The sequence below is a fragment of the Panthera onca genome, chromosome A1 (genome assembly GCF_046562875.1).
Source record: "Panthera onca isolate mPanOnc1 chromosome A1, mPanOnc1 haplotype 2, whole genome shotgun sequence".
NCBI classification, from domain to species: domain Eukaryota; kingdom Metazoa; phylum Chordata; class Mammalia; order Carnivora; family Felidae; genus Panthera; species Panthera onca.
The window spans coordinates 81,446,693-81,462,188 of NC_138339.1; the positions used below are offsets into that span (position 1 = coordinate 81,446,693).

Sequence of the window (15,496 nt, forward strand, 5' to 3'; positions counted from 1 at the left end):
AATGGAAACCAGAAGAATTCAGGGATAGCTATATTGATACCAAACAAAATAGATTCACTGTAACAAGAGACAAAGAAGGTCATTATATAATAATAAAGGAGTCAATTCACTAAGAGGATGTATTTGTATATATTTATGCATGCAAAAATAGGAGCAGCTAAATACATAAAGCAAATATTACAAGATCTGAAGAGAGAAACAACAATGCAATAACAGCAGGAGACTTTAATACCCCACATTCAACATTGGATAGATAATCCAGGTGGAAAGTCAATAAGGAAACATTAAACTTAAATTATATGTTAGGCTCTGGGCACCTGGGTGGCCCAGTCGGTTAAGCATCTGACCTCGTCTCAGGTCATGATCTTGCGGTCCATGAGTTCAAGCCCCATGTTGGGCTCTGTGCTGACAGCTCGGAACCTGGAGCCTGCTTCAGATTCTGTGTCTCCCTCTCTCTGTCCCTCCTCTGTTCATGCTCTGTATCTGTCTCAAAAATAAACATTAAAAAAATTTTTTAAAAAATTATATGTTAGGCTTGATGACCTAACAGACATATACAGAATATTCCATTCAATTCCATTCAATTCTAATACACATCCTTCTCAAGTGCAAATGGGACATTCTCCAGGATAGATAATATTTTAGTCCACAAAATTTAGTCCACTAAATTTAGTCAATAAATTTAAGACTGAAGTCATATCAAGCATCTTTTCCAACCACAAAGGTGTGAAACTACCAATCAATTATGAAAAAAAAAAAACTGGAAAATTCACAAATATGTAGAGATTAAACAACATGCTCCTGATAACCAATGAGTCAAAGAAAAAAATCAAAAGAGAGATAAAAAAAATATTTGAAACAAATGAAATGGAAACACAACACACCAAAATTTATGGAAAGAATAAAAAGTTTTTAAATGATAAACAAACCAGACAAACGTTTAGCTAGACTAAGCAAGAAAAGAGGACTCAAATAAAATTATAGATGAAAGTGAAAACATTACAACCAAGATCACAGAAATACAAAGAATGATAAGATACTGTTATAAACAATTATACACCAATGAATTGAACAACCTAGGAGAAATGGATATATTCTGAAAATGATGCAACCTACCAATACTGAATCATGAAGAAAGAGAACATATGAATAGACAAATTACTATTGAATCAGTAATCAAACAACTCCCAAGAAAGAAAAATCCAGTACCAGTGTCTTCACTGGTGAATTCTACGAAACATTTTAAAAACGAACAAATACCAATATTTGAGGAAAAAACTTACGAACTCATTATATGAGGACAACATTACCCTGATAACAAAGCCATACACAGAATGTATGAGGAAAACAAAACAAAAACAAACAAACAAACAAACAAACAAATACAGGCCAATATCCCTAATGAATATAGATGTAAAAATACTCAGCAAAAATAAACCTGGAGGGTATTATGGTAAGTGAAATAAGTAAAAGAGAAACACCATATGATATCATTTATATGTGGAATCTAAAAAACAAAACAAACGAACAGAGAAACAAACAGAGACAGAATCATAAATACAGAGAACAAATTAGTGGTTGCCAGAGGGGAGAGGACTAAGGGATGGGCAAAATAGATAAAGGGGATTAAAAGGTACAAACTTCCAGTTATGAAATAAATAAGCCATGGAGATACAAAGTACCATGTAGGGAATACAGTGTATAATATTTTAATAACATTGTACGGTGATAGATGTAACTACACTTACCATGGTGAGTATAGTATAACATACAGAATTGTCAAATTACTATGTTGTATACTGAAACTAATGTAACACATGTCAATTATACTTAAATTTAAAAAAAGAGAGTGAGACAAGATGAGGATAAAAAGGCAGATAAAAAAAAGTTTTCAGCAAAATATTAGGAAAAAAACTTCAACAGTACATTAAAAAGATCATACACCATGATCAAGTGGTATTCGTTCCCAGGATGCAAGGATGGTTCAACATCTGCAAATCAATTATATGATGCAGTGCATTAACAACATGAAGGATAAAAATCATATGATCATCTCAGTAGATGAAGAAAAAGCATTTGACATCATCAACATCCATTTATGATTAAAATAAATCACTCTCAACAAAATGCGTATAAAGGGAACATACTTCAACACAATAAAGGTTATATATGACAAGCCCAGGACTAATATGATACCCACTTATAAAAAGATAAAAGTTTTTCTTCTAAGACCAAGAACAAAACAGGGATTGTCATTTTTATTCAACACAGTACTGGAAGTCCCGAGCAGAGGACTTGGGCAAGACAAAGAAATAATAGGCATACAAGAGGAAAGAAAGCATTAAAGCTGTTTCTATCTGTAGATGGTATTATATATAGAAAATCCTGAAGATTCCACCAAAAAACTGTTAGAACTAATCAGCGAATTCAGTAACATTGCAGGACACAAAAGCAATATACAAAAAACAATTGTGTTTTTATACACCAACAATGGACTACCAGAAGGAGAAATTAAACATTCCAATTTACAACTGCATCAAGAAGAATAAAATACATAGAAATAAATTTAACTGTGAAGAGAAAGACCTGTATACTGAAAACCATAAGACACTGATGAAAGAAATTAAAGAAGACACAAATAAGTGGAAAGATAGTCCATGCTCATGGATTAGAAGAATTAATATTGTTAAATTGTCCCTACTACCCAAAGCAATCTACAAAATCAATGCAATCCTTATCAAAATTTCAATGACATTTTTCACAGAAATGGAAAAAACAATCCTAAAATTAGTATGGAACCATAAAATATACCAAATAGCCAAAGAAATCTTAAGAAAGAAAAACAAAGCTTGAGGTATTAAACTTCCAGATTTTGAACTATATTACAAAGCTATAGTAATCAAAACAGTGTGGTATTGGCATACAAACAGACACATAGATCAATAGAGCAAAATAGAGAACCCAGATACAGGCCAGGCATATATAATCAATTAATTTGTAACAAAGGAACCAAGAATATACAATGGAAAATGGACAGTCTTTTCAAAAAATGGTGTTGGGAAAACTGGTAGCCATATATAAAAGAATGAAACTGGACCTCTATCTTATACCATACACAAAAATCTACTGAAAGTAGATTAAAGACTTGAACATAAGACCTAAAATCATAAAGCACCCAAAAGAAAACACAGAGGTTAAGCTCCTTGACATCCGTCTTGGCAATGATGTTTTGGATTTGACACCATAAGCAAAGGAACAAAACCACAAATAAATAAGCAGGACTACATTCAACTAAAAAGTTTCTGCACAACAAAAGAAACCATCAACAAAGTGAAAAGGCTACCTATGGAATGAGAGAAAGTATTTGCAAACCACATATCTGATAATGGATTAATATCCGAAATACAACAGGAACTTATAGCAACACAACATACAACCCAATTAAAAAATGGACAAAGAATATGAATAAATACTTTCCTAAAAATAAAAAAATACAAAATACAGATGGCCAAAAGGTACATGAAAAGTTATTCAACATCACTAATAATCAGGCAAATGCAAGTCAAACTGCAATGACATATCAGCTCACACCTGTTAGAATGGCTATCATAAAAAAGACAAGAAATAACAAATGCTAGTGAGGATGTGGAGAGAAGGGGAACTATGTACATTGTTGGTGGGAGGAATGTAAATTGGTATAGACACTATGGAAAACCGTATAGGGGTTCCTCAAGAAATAAAAACAGAACTACCACACAATCCAGAAACCCCACTTCTGAGTATATAACCAAGGGTAATGAAACCATTATCTGAAAGAGATAATCGGTACTGCCATGTTCATCACTATTATTTACAATAGCTAAACCATGGAAACAGCCTATATTTCCAGCCATGGGTGAATGGATAAAGAAATTGTAGTATATACATACAATGGAATATTACACAGTCTTTAAAAAGAAGGAAATCCTGCCACATGTGAAAACTTAGATAGATCTTGAGGCCATTGTGTGAGGTGCAATAAGCCAGAGAGAGAAGGATAAACATCGCATGGTATCACTTACAATCAAACCTAAAAAAAAAAAAAAAAAAGTCAAAAGTCAAACTCATAGGAACAGAGAATAGAAAAGCACTTGCCAGGGTCTGGGGGCTGGAGGAAATAAGGGAATGTTGGTAGAAAAGTAATACAAACTTTCAGTTATTAGATAAATAAAATCTTAGTATCTAATATGTAACTCAATGACTGTAGTTGATAACATTGTATTGTATAATTGGATGTGGTAAGAGTAGAACTTCACACACACACAAAAAGGCCAATATATAAGGCAATGGATCTGTTGATTAAACTTAATAGAGGGAGTCCTTTCACAGTTTATACATATAAAATCATCATGATATGCAATTTATCTTACTATTTCATTTTTCAATTATACCTCAATAAAAAAAAATAGAAAAAACTATTAGAATTGCAGATCCACAAGAAAATGCATTTCACCGTCTAGAGTTCTACTAACTTCTCTCTGATTAAAACTGATTTCAGGAAGGACGATACAGTTTTATTTTTCCTTCTCAGGACTCTCTAAGTTATATGTCATATATTTTTTTTTTTTTTAAATTTTTTTTTTTTTCAACGTTTTGTATTTATTTTTGGGACAGAGAGAGACAGAGCATGAACGGGGGAGGGGCAGAGAGAGAGGGAGACACAGAATCGGAAACAGGCTCCAGGCTCCGAGCCATCAGCCCAGAGCCTGACGCGGGGCTCGAACTCACGGACCGCGAGATCGTGACCTGGCTGAAGTCGGACGCTTAACCGACTGCGCCACCCAGGCGCCCCTATATGTCATATTTTTGAAAAGTCACTTAACTTTGGAGGTGAAGAATGATTAACTGGCACAGACTTCAAGGACAAATACATCAACAGCCCATTTCAGCCCAATCTGTGTGCCTACTAGGATTCAGCCATGGCTGGACCCTTATGGCAATAAGAAGAATTGCTCCCCACCCTATCAGAGGTCTATTTACATGACTCAATTTTTAGGAAGTTCGTTTGGTGTGGAAAGCAGAAAAGATCTATATGAAAGTCAAAATATGGGATAGGCCCATGGATTTCTCTGAGCCATAGGAAGAGACAAGTGGGAAGCCAGTGGTTTTCAAAGGCACAAAAGGACATCCAAATAAAGAATCTTTTTCACTCAAGCAATATGTATGGGGTGCTTATTATAAAATGGCAATGGGAATACAACTGTGAAAAAGCCACAGGCTCCCATCTCTGATCAGAAGAGAAATAGCATGTAAGTAAGTTATAAATCTTAACAAGTGCTACAAAAAATAAATAAATAAATAAATAAATAAATAAATAAATAAATAAATAAATAAAGCAATGTGGTAAACAGGGACAATTTTCAATAGAATAGAAAGGGAAGACCTCCACAAGGAGGGATATTTGAACCTACATGGAAGGATGAGAAGATGGGGATGGAATGAGAAGGAGAAAGACATGTCCAGGAGCAGCAAGAACAAAAACCCTAAGGCGGGAGAAATCTTGGCACCTCTCAGGAATAGGCAGGCAGGGTGGTAGAAGCCTACTGAGAGCAAGTGGTACTGGGTGAGGGGCCAGCTACTCTCCACCACTGCAGGAGTTTGCATTCCATCCTCAGATTTATGGGAACTCACTAGAGGATTTTTAAACAGAGACTTGATTTTATTTACTGTTTTCATAGATCACTCTGCTATGGAAGGAGCATGGCAAGAGTGGTGAAAGGGTGGTTAGAATGGAGATTACAATTCTTGCAGTTATCCAGGAAGGAAATGATGGTGTTCTAGGATCAGGAATAGTAGTGATATAGAAGACAAGTAAATGACTTCAAAGCTTATTTTGGAAACAAATACAGAATTCCTTTTGGGTTGGTTATTGAAGGTAAGAGGAAAAACATAGTCAAGAATGAGTCCTAGGCTTTGGTATACGTGTTGGGATGTATGGTAGGATTTCAATGGGGACTGAGGGAGAAGTTGGTACAACATTGGGAGCATATAACTTGAGATGCTGACTAATGTTACCCAGACATCAGCTGGAGGTTCTCTAATTTCTGAGATTTAGGTAGTACACCTTTGAACCCTCAGTTCTATAGTATGAGGAGAACTAGAGCTCCTCAAGATTTCTTTTTTTTTTTTTTTTCCACAAGGGTTTAGAATTTCACCATTATCCTGTGTATCTGCCTCCTGTGTCCTCATCTTCTACCTCCATTCACCCCTGTCAACACTTCAACCTCTTTTTTTTTCTTTCATTTTTTTAAAATATGTGTGTGTTTCCTTGTTTGGTACATTTATTCATAACACAACTAATGGCATTGTATATAACGTTATAGGGTTGGCATACTGATTTCAACTAAGCATAGTTAATTGTAAGGGATGCCATATAATACCACATTCTTGGGGGGAAAAAGATAATTAGGACAATAATATTACACTTACTACTTTTTAGAAACAGCTGTGTAACATTTGGGATTATATATAAGTCTTTATGCTTGTCAAAGCCATGGTACATTTTCTAAATGACTTCAGGTTTTCATTGGAGTCCCTGTCACTGAAGTCACATTGTTCTTAGAACACTTAATGTAGAAAAACATCTCTGATGTCATTCTAAACCCAATTATTTTCAAATGGTACTAGAAATGGTACCAAGTTCTTTATTTCATGCATTCCTGTGTCAGTGACGATCACTCTTATATCAAGGTCTTCAAATTACTGTGAACAATTTCTTCCCAATAAATGCAGTGACTCATGATAGCTCCTAACAGGAAACATGTCCTGTTATAATTTCTGCTTCAACTCATCTGCTGCAGAATCAGCCAAAGGCCGGAGAAGCAGGACATCCCAGCTTCTTGAAAGAGACCTATGGCAAACAATATGTGCTCCTTTTGATAGTTGCCTCTCTCACCCATAAGTTCACAAAACAAATCCACTCATATCCATTCCATTCAGCATCTTCTGGATCTTTACTCATGTCAATGAAGATCTGAGGTGTCAGTGAGATCATAGCCAGACTCATAACTTATTTAAAATTCCCACAGATTTCAAGTGAAAGTATATAAAACTATCTTAGGGAGTATTAAAAATCATTAGATTACATTTTACTTTTACTAAAAAATATTTATTGTACACTTATAATAGGCCAGGAACTCTAGGTGCTAAGGAAAAATAACAGTACAAATGGACACATATGCTACTATCAAGCAGCTAAAGGGTCTGAGGGTCTTTGAGCTTTTGTTTTGTTTTGTTTTTGTTTTTTTACATTTTTTAAATTGAGGTATAAGTGACATGTAATATTATGTTATTTTCAGGTATACAACATATACCTGTATATTTGTATACACAGTGAAATGATCACCACAAAATAAGTCTAGTTACCATCTGTATTATACTGTACTATACAAAATTACAAAAAAGTGAAGTTTTTTTTCCTGTGATGAGAAACAAGATTTTAAGATTTACTCTCTTGGTAATTTCAAATATGCACTACAATACTATTGATATAGACACTATGCTGTACGTTACACATCCATGACTTATTCACTTTATAGCTGGATATCTGTATCTCTTGACCCCCTTTACACATTTCACTCTCCTTCCAAGTCCCCTTCCCCCCCGCACCCACCATTCTGTTCTCTGTATCTATGAGTTTAATTTTATTTGTTCTGTTTTGTTTTCCAATGTTTTTATTTGGGTATAATTGACACAAAATGATACCTTCGTTTTAAGTGTATAACATAGTGATAGGACAAATTTATACACCACGCTATACTCACTACAAGTACAGCTGCTTTCTGTCACTATGCAACACTATTAAAATATCGTTAACAATATTCCTTATGCTGTGTCTTCTATTCCCATGACTTATTCATCTATAACTGGAAGCTTGTGTCTCCCACTCCCCTTTACCCATTTTGCCCAGTTCCCCCTCCCCTCTGGCAGCCCTTAGTTTGTTCTCTGTATTTTTAGTTCTCATTCTGCTTTTTGTTTGTTTATTCTCTCTCTCTCTCTCTCTCTCTCTCTTTTTTTTTTTTTTTTTTTAGATTACCCATGTAAGTGAAATCATATGGTATTTGTCTTTTTCAGCCTGACTTACTTCACCTAGGATAATATCCTCTAGGTCCATCCATGTTGTCACAAATGGCACAATCTCGTCCTTTTTTTATGGCTAAGTAATATTAATCAAGTAAGATGCCAAGATTTTGAGGATTTTTGAGCTTGATATAATACGGAAACAATTTTTCAACTGGGAACACTCAAGACATTACAGGTTAATACCAAAAAATATATATGCCATTGACAGTGGCACTTGAGATTTTGGCATACTCTTCACTTTCTGAGTGAAACTAAACTACCATGTCTCAAACAAATGGACTGTCTTTTCATTCATCCTAAACACTTTCTGATCAGGATTGCTCCATAACCCTGAATCTCATGGATTCTCAATAGTAAGTGTTAATTAAACAGAAAGAGTAGTGGCTAGATGGGTAGCAAGAGTGCTATGAATATCTTAAATTTATTTGGAACTCTATGAAGTTATATTGTTTTGCAGAGATTCTTTAATAATGTGCCTATAAGCTGCAGCATCCAAACTTCTCTGCCATAGAACTTTGTGGAAGTTGTACTTAGTTAGAAGGAATATGCTAGTATAATACCAACCAGTTCAAGGGAACTTTTCATTTCCCAAAGTATTTACCCTATAGGAATTAAGAGTTTATCATATACGTGAGTTGAATCTAGTAAGTGAAGTTTTATGATTAAGCAAAATTTTTATTTTTATTACTGTGGAGTCAGTGGAATGATATTTAACTTAAAAACAAACAAACAAACAAACATATGGGGGTACCTCAGTGGCTCAGTCGATTGAGTGTCTGACTCTTGATTCCAGCTCAGGTCATGATCCCAGAGTGGTGAAACCAAGCCCTGCATAGGGCTCCATGTTAGAGATGGAGCCTGCTTGGGATTCTCTCTCTCTATCCCTCTTCCCATCTTCCTTGCTCACATGCTCAATTTCTCTTTCTATAAATTAAAATTAAAATTAAAATATTAAAAAGAAAACATTTTAAGCCTACTCTACATTTTACCAATAGGATAGATTCCACTGAAGGACCAATAGATTGCTCTAAATATAGTTCCACATTGCCATCAACTTCCTTTTTTTTTTTTTTTTTTTTTTTTTTGAGAGAAGAACCTCATTTTAAGCCTCTGTGTCTTTAAAACAAAACGCAAGGTGGTGAACTACAATGACAATTTAGATCATATGTTGAAACTGCACTAAATCCCTAAAATCCAAAAGAATATTGTGCTGCTTTCAATAGTGGCTGCACCAAAGTACATTTCCATATATCCACTATATTACAAAGGTATAATAATTGACAGACTATTTTGATTACTTAGTTTTATAATATAGTCATAATAGTATGACCATCTTAACAATATTAATTCTTCCAGTCCATGAGCATGGACTATCTTTCCATTTATTTGTGTATTCTTTAACTTCTCTCATTAATGTATTAATTATTGTATGTTTCTAGAAATATATCCCTTTCTTCTAGGTTGTATAATTTGTTGGCCTATCATTATTCATAATAATCTCATAATCCTTAGTATTTCTGTGGTATCAGTTGTAACTTCTCCTCTCTCATTTCTCATTTTATTTATTTGCCAATTCTGTTTATCTTTTCAAAGAACCAGTTCTTAATTTCATTGATCTTTTTATATTGTCTTTTAATCCCTATCTCATTTATTTCCTCTCTTATATTATTAAGATTGGTCTTGTTTCTTGAGCTAGGCCTGTATTGCTATGAACTTCCCTCACAGAACTGCTTTTGCCGCATCCCATAGATTTTGGTAAGTTGTATTTCCATTTTCAGTTGTATTTTATTTCTTTGTTCACCCACTGGTTATTCAGTAGCATGTTGTTTAATCCCACATATTTGTGATTTTTCATTTTCTTTTTGTAACTGATTTCTTGAATCATACCACTGTGAAAAGATGTTTGATATGATTTCAGTCTCCTTAAGTGTAATGAGACTTGTTCTGTGGCCTAACATATGTCCTATCCTGGAGAATGTTCCATGTGCACTTGAGAAGAATGTGTATTCTGTTGCTTTTGGATGGAATGTTCTATATATGTCTATTAAGTCCATCTGGTCTAATGTTCATTTAAGGCTGATGTCTCACTAATGATTTTCTGTCTAGATAATCTATCCACTGATATAACTGGGGGTATTAAAGTTACCAGGGGCTTTATTTTATCATTCTAGCTACAAGAGGAATCAAACATACTCAACCTAGCCTGGGTCTCCCATAAGCCTTTAAAAAGAAAAAAAAAGATTAGGAAAGTTCTAATAGAAGCATTGCCAGTGGCCTAGCTTTTCAAGTCAAGCCTCATATTAAGTGAGAGAATATATTTAAAAGTCTTCGTGCATTACCTTCTGCAACGTAGGCACTGAAAGAGTGTCAGTCATCCATCCTTTGCCATCCTTTGTTTGGTATATTCAAAGCAAGTCTTAGTGTCCTTCTCCACTGGAGTCCTACAAGTAAATTAAGCCCTAATGCCAAAGGCATCCTTTGGATATAATTAATTAACTTCTCTCTTATGCATCCACAAAAGTACTACCTAAGTATCACTCTTGGGAGACTTGATAAAACAAGCCCTCAAATCATTTTCAGAAAGGCTTACTTCTCTCACACAAGCCTCAACTGAAGTTAAGAAAGATTGGAAGACAGTATCACTTTCACCTTCTATTTTTAAAAGCAAGGTTGATCTGGGGGAAATACCTAATTTGGTAAAGGCACCGACCCTAGAACAACAAAAAATAAATGAGAAGCCACAGAGTCTCTAGAGAACTAAAGACTCAAAAGAGAAAAGTTAGACTCACTGAAGGTGAGTGTTCTAAGGGAAACAGAACTGTGCAGAGGCCAGAGCCAATGAAACACCAGTTAGACTAAAATCAAATATGGTACAGCTGACACCAAAACAAATGCACCCATTCAAGGAAAGACACCAAAAAAACTTAGAAAATATTATGCTCCTCTGTACTCTTCAAAGGGCCCCAAAACATCTAAGATAAACTGTTACATGCTCACATATTCTACAAACAATGTTCTAATCACACAAAGGGAAATAAGGCATGCCCCCAAAAATCTCAAGGCTGAGAAGTTACCCAGATGAAAAAGGTTTATTGTCAGAAGTTAATTTAAAATTCTAAAAAGGGCTTAAAAACATTTATTCTAATTGCTCAGAGTCTCTTTCCCAGAAAGGAAATGACCTAACTCAAGGACATAGAAACTCACCATGGCCTTTTACAAAGTTGACAAAGACATGACAAAATTAAGTTGTAGAGACACATTAACATTTCTTAAGTAAACATATAATTGCTTACTTCCATATAGTTCAAGTGCATAGACTGAACATGCAGTAATTCATGATATACATCTATCATTACTAGCAAACTTTTACCACAAATCAACTTTATGCAAGTGATGTAAAATGAGATTTATATTTAATGCACTATTGTAAATTGCACCAATTGCCAGTGTTAACACTGGCAACATCAGATGCCAAAAAGGCTCTTAAATGCCTGGAAGGAGAATGCTTTCCAAAAGTGTTAGGAAAATAAATAAATAAATAAAAGGAATTGGGAACAAAAAGAAAAAAAGAACCTTCTTGTCACTTAATATTCTGTAGAAAGTCCATAAAGTGTACTTGAAAATAAAGAAAACAGATATTTGGACTTTTCAGTCAAGGGCAGAAGAAAGCAGGCTGCCCTTCCCTCCTCTCTTTTAAAATTACTCAGTATAACCTGGAGGTCTGGCTAACACAAATCATTCTAGTTTTCAGGTACAGCAAGTGGCAACACTCAAGTATATTACCTCATTTTTAGATGAATTTGCCATTCACTTTTAAAGCCAACAAGAACAATAAAAACTGACCCCTTAAAGTACCTGTCTTCATACAAGCAAGTATTGAATTTCACAGTTTCATAAAAATTATAATTGTAGCAAGGTAGCTAATGATCTCCTCTGACCACTCTACAAATTTTTAATCAGCTCAGGTAAAATTATCTTGGGATGATTGCAAATAAAAATGTCTGCTATGCCCTCCATAATCTGTAATTTGACATTTGATAATAATGCTAAATTATTTCACCATATTTTAAAAGCCCAGGACATTGTTCAAGTGCCACTGCCAATGAAGATTTGGATAACCAACATATTTATTCCTTTGACATACAAAAGACCTAAATGTTTTTAAAACATGGAGGACCGACTCACCTTCAATTAGGAATGATACGGACAAGGTGTAAGTTTTAGATCCAACTGAGTTCAAAACATGATTTCCTAATTAACTAATTTTATGATCTTAACTTCTCAACAGTTTTCTCACCTGTGAAAAGGGGGAAACCCCTCTACATAGCACTGCTAAGGGGATTAAAAGAGATGATTTACCAAGTATTTTGCACAATCTGTGGCACGTATAGAGATGAACAAATGAGAGCTGTAATTTTATTGTGGGGAAAGAAAGGATGTTTAGAATGCCACAGTTTTAATACCTAAAAACATATCACCTTTTATTATACTACCTTGGTTTCAGGAAATATTTAATGTAGCTTATAAAGATATTTAAAATACAAAGTCCCTAAGTCAAAATGTAAATACAAAAAAGAAAAAGAAAGATGAGGTTAATTTTTAAAGGCAAAATGTCAGAAAAGATGAGCCTTATCAGTTATATATAGTATAATTCCTAAGATAAACAGAATGATTATTTAGGAAAATAAATCAATAACTGATTAATTTAATTGACACTAAAGCAAAGCAGGAATTTTTTTTCTAAGAATCTTTTTAAAAGAGGGCAAAAAATGCAATGAAAAACATCTTCAACAATATCCTTACAAAAGACAAATTTCACATACTTTCTCAATATAGGCACCACACCAAATTGCAGTGACACGTTTTTTACTAAAATCAGAAATCCCATACTAGTAACCAAGAGCACTTTTTTGAATTTGAGAAATTAATATTATAAGTAGACTTGGTACTGTGTTTACAAAGAATTCCCCAAAGGGTCCATTCCTGCACGAAGCAGAAATCTATAATAGACAGACATCGTCTCATCAAACAAGCTCACCACCCTCTACACTAGTCCATCTGGAAAAGGGTTTTCATAGAAGAAGGAAAAATCAGGCAGTTTTTGCCTTTAAATAACTTGAATGAATGGAAATCATTTTTATAAAGGAGATAAGAATTACACTGGAAATCATAACTCTAAGAACTTGGTAGAATTTAAGCTTTATCACCTCTCATATTTGTTAAATTCTGTTTTCTCTTAGGATATATGATCAAAACTCTGAAAATGAAAGGGGAAACAAATTAGAAAGATTGCATTCCATACCACTGCCAGTTTGGAAAGGAGGAAAGGTAGCAAGGGAAGAGACAGGAAGTTCTCTGGAGTAGACTCTGAAATGGTCCTCAGGGTCAGCACTTCTTGGCTAAAGTCAGGCAGATGAAAAAAAAAAAAATAAAAAAAAAATAAGTAGAGACAGATAACAGAAAGAGAATAATAATAATGTTTGATCTTTATTAAGTGGTAACTGAGCACTTTAAGTATCTAATTTCAAGCTCATAACAATCTTATGAGGGAAGTACTATTATTATTCTCCCTTTTTGCCAATAAGGAAACATACAAAATCATTTGGTAGCCCTGCCACATTGTTTGTGAGTGGCAAAGACAGGCTTCAAAGGCAAGGCACTCTAGCTCCAAAGCTCTCTCCCAATGCCCCACACCACATAAAAACTGCACTCACACAACTAATACAGTGTCTCACCACCTAAATCAGCTTTGAACTTTAAAGAGCTAACCTTTAGATGCCTGCCCAACAACTGGGGGAAATCACTGAGGTCACTGTCAATAAGAAGTTATAATTATTCATATCTATTCATGAAATATGACATTTATAGATTTCTTAATCACCAGGCTAGGAACTCAAAAGTTCACTTTTGAAATTTAAGGGCACTTTAGATATCATGTAAAATGTTAAGCAAAAACCTATCATCAACTCTGGAGCATACATATCCAATAATTGCTTTGCTCTTAAAGTCTGCAAAATCTTCCTAGTCAAATAACAGGCTTGGAATAATCTGCACAGAATCTAAACCTGCTTTGGTAACATATGGGCAGTTTAAGATACACATGTCCCTATCACGACATTTTGTTCAAAGAATGAGCATAGTCTTTTAAAAAATTAATCAAGGGTAAAAAGATAACTGCAATACTAGTCATTAAAGTCAACTGATGTCCTATTCAAATACCAAGGGACAGGGTAAACAAGGCAATAGGAAATAAGATAAAATGAGATTGAGATCATTTACCAGTATCTTCAGTCCACATTCCACATTATTATGCATTAATAGGTGCTGTAATCCTCATTTCTGTAAAACAATTTGCATTGTTCTGTTACTATTCTAACTTGCCTAACATTTATAATGGGATCAATGTTGAAAGTGTTTATTGTTGCTATTAACAAATACAAATATGGGGCGCCTGGGTGGCTCAGTCGGTTGGGCGTCCGACTTCGGCTCAGGTCATGATCTCGCGGTCCGTGAGTTCGAGGCGCGCGTCGGGCTCTGTGCTGACAGCTCAGAGCCTGGAGCCTGTTTCAGATTCTGTGTCTTCCTCTCTCTCTGACCTTCTCCCATTCATGCTCTGTCTCTCTCTGTCTCAAAAAAATGAATAAACGTTAAAAAATAAATACAAATATGAATGACTATTTCTCATTAAGCAAATAACCACGTATAACATTCCTCTTTTGAAGGTACCAGGCACTTAATATGTGACAAGAATAAAAAGAGGAACACAGAAAAAAAAGTGAGGTCTCTGGCTTTAAGGAGTTACACGTTTAGATGAAAAAAGTGAAATTTATAATTAATTACAGTTAAACCTGAGTCAATCATATAGTTGAAGATACTTAGAATTAGAGAGTATTAAAAAGGAGGAAGGATTAAACAATGTTTCAAGTTTTGGGATTAGATCATTTAGAGAAAAGCAAAAGGTACAATTGAACCACCTTAAAAGTTTCTGGCATCATTAATTAGCTCTATCTCTACAAAAAAATTTAGGAAATGGGGAAAATTTTGTCTAAGCAAAAGTAAGGACAAAGTTGATGATCAGGATAATTAAATTTCGGTGAGAAAACTTTTTCATACCTAAAATTCTGAAAAATTATCAGTAAATCAAATAAATACTGCCTGCTTTATTGACAAATCCAATTGGAAAAATTGTTTATGGAAAGAAGAGGAAACGGAATAGAACCTCAGGCCTTGGGACTCTAAGGAGAAGAGAAGTAAAAACATCATGAAATAGGCAAAGCAGAGGGGGAAAATTTTAAGTAGACAATTTTAAGAAAAGACAGGCCCCCTTTTTTAATATGTTTGCAAACCTTCAATAATACTTCTAATGTACAAGCAT

General features: G+C 34.4%; 1 long non-coding RNA gene across 1 annotated transcript; it reads right to left on the reverse strand.

The window, feature by feature from the left end:
• Positions 1-194: 194 nt before the first annotated feature.
• On the reverse strand, positions 195-10,666 carry LOC132681153 (uncharacterized). The gene is made up of 3 exons (XR_009610894.3): positions 10,461-10,666; positions 8,873-9,045; positions 195-483 (listed from the first exon to the last, which is right to left on the reverse strand). It is a non-coding gene; the product is annotated as an uncharacterized LOC132681153 (long non-coding RNA).
• Between the last annotated feature and the right edge of the window lie 4,830 nt (positions 10,667-15,496).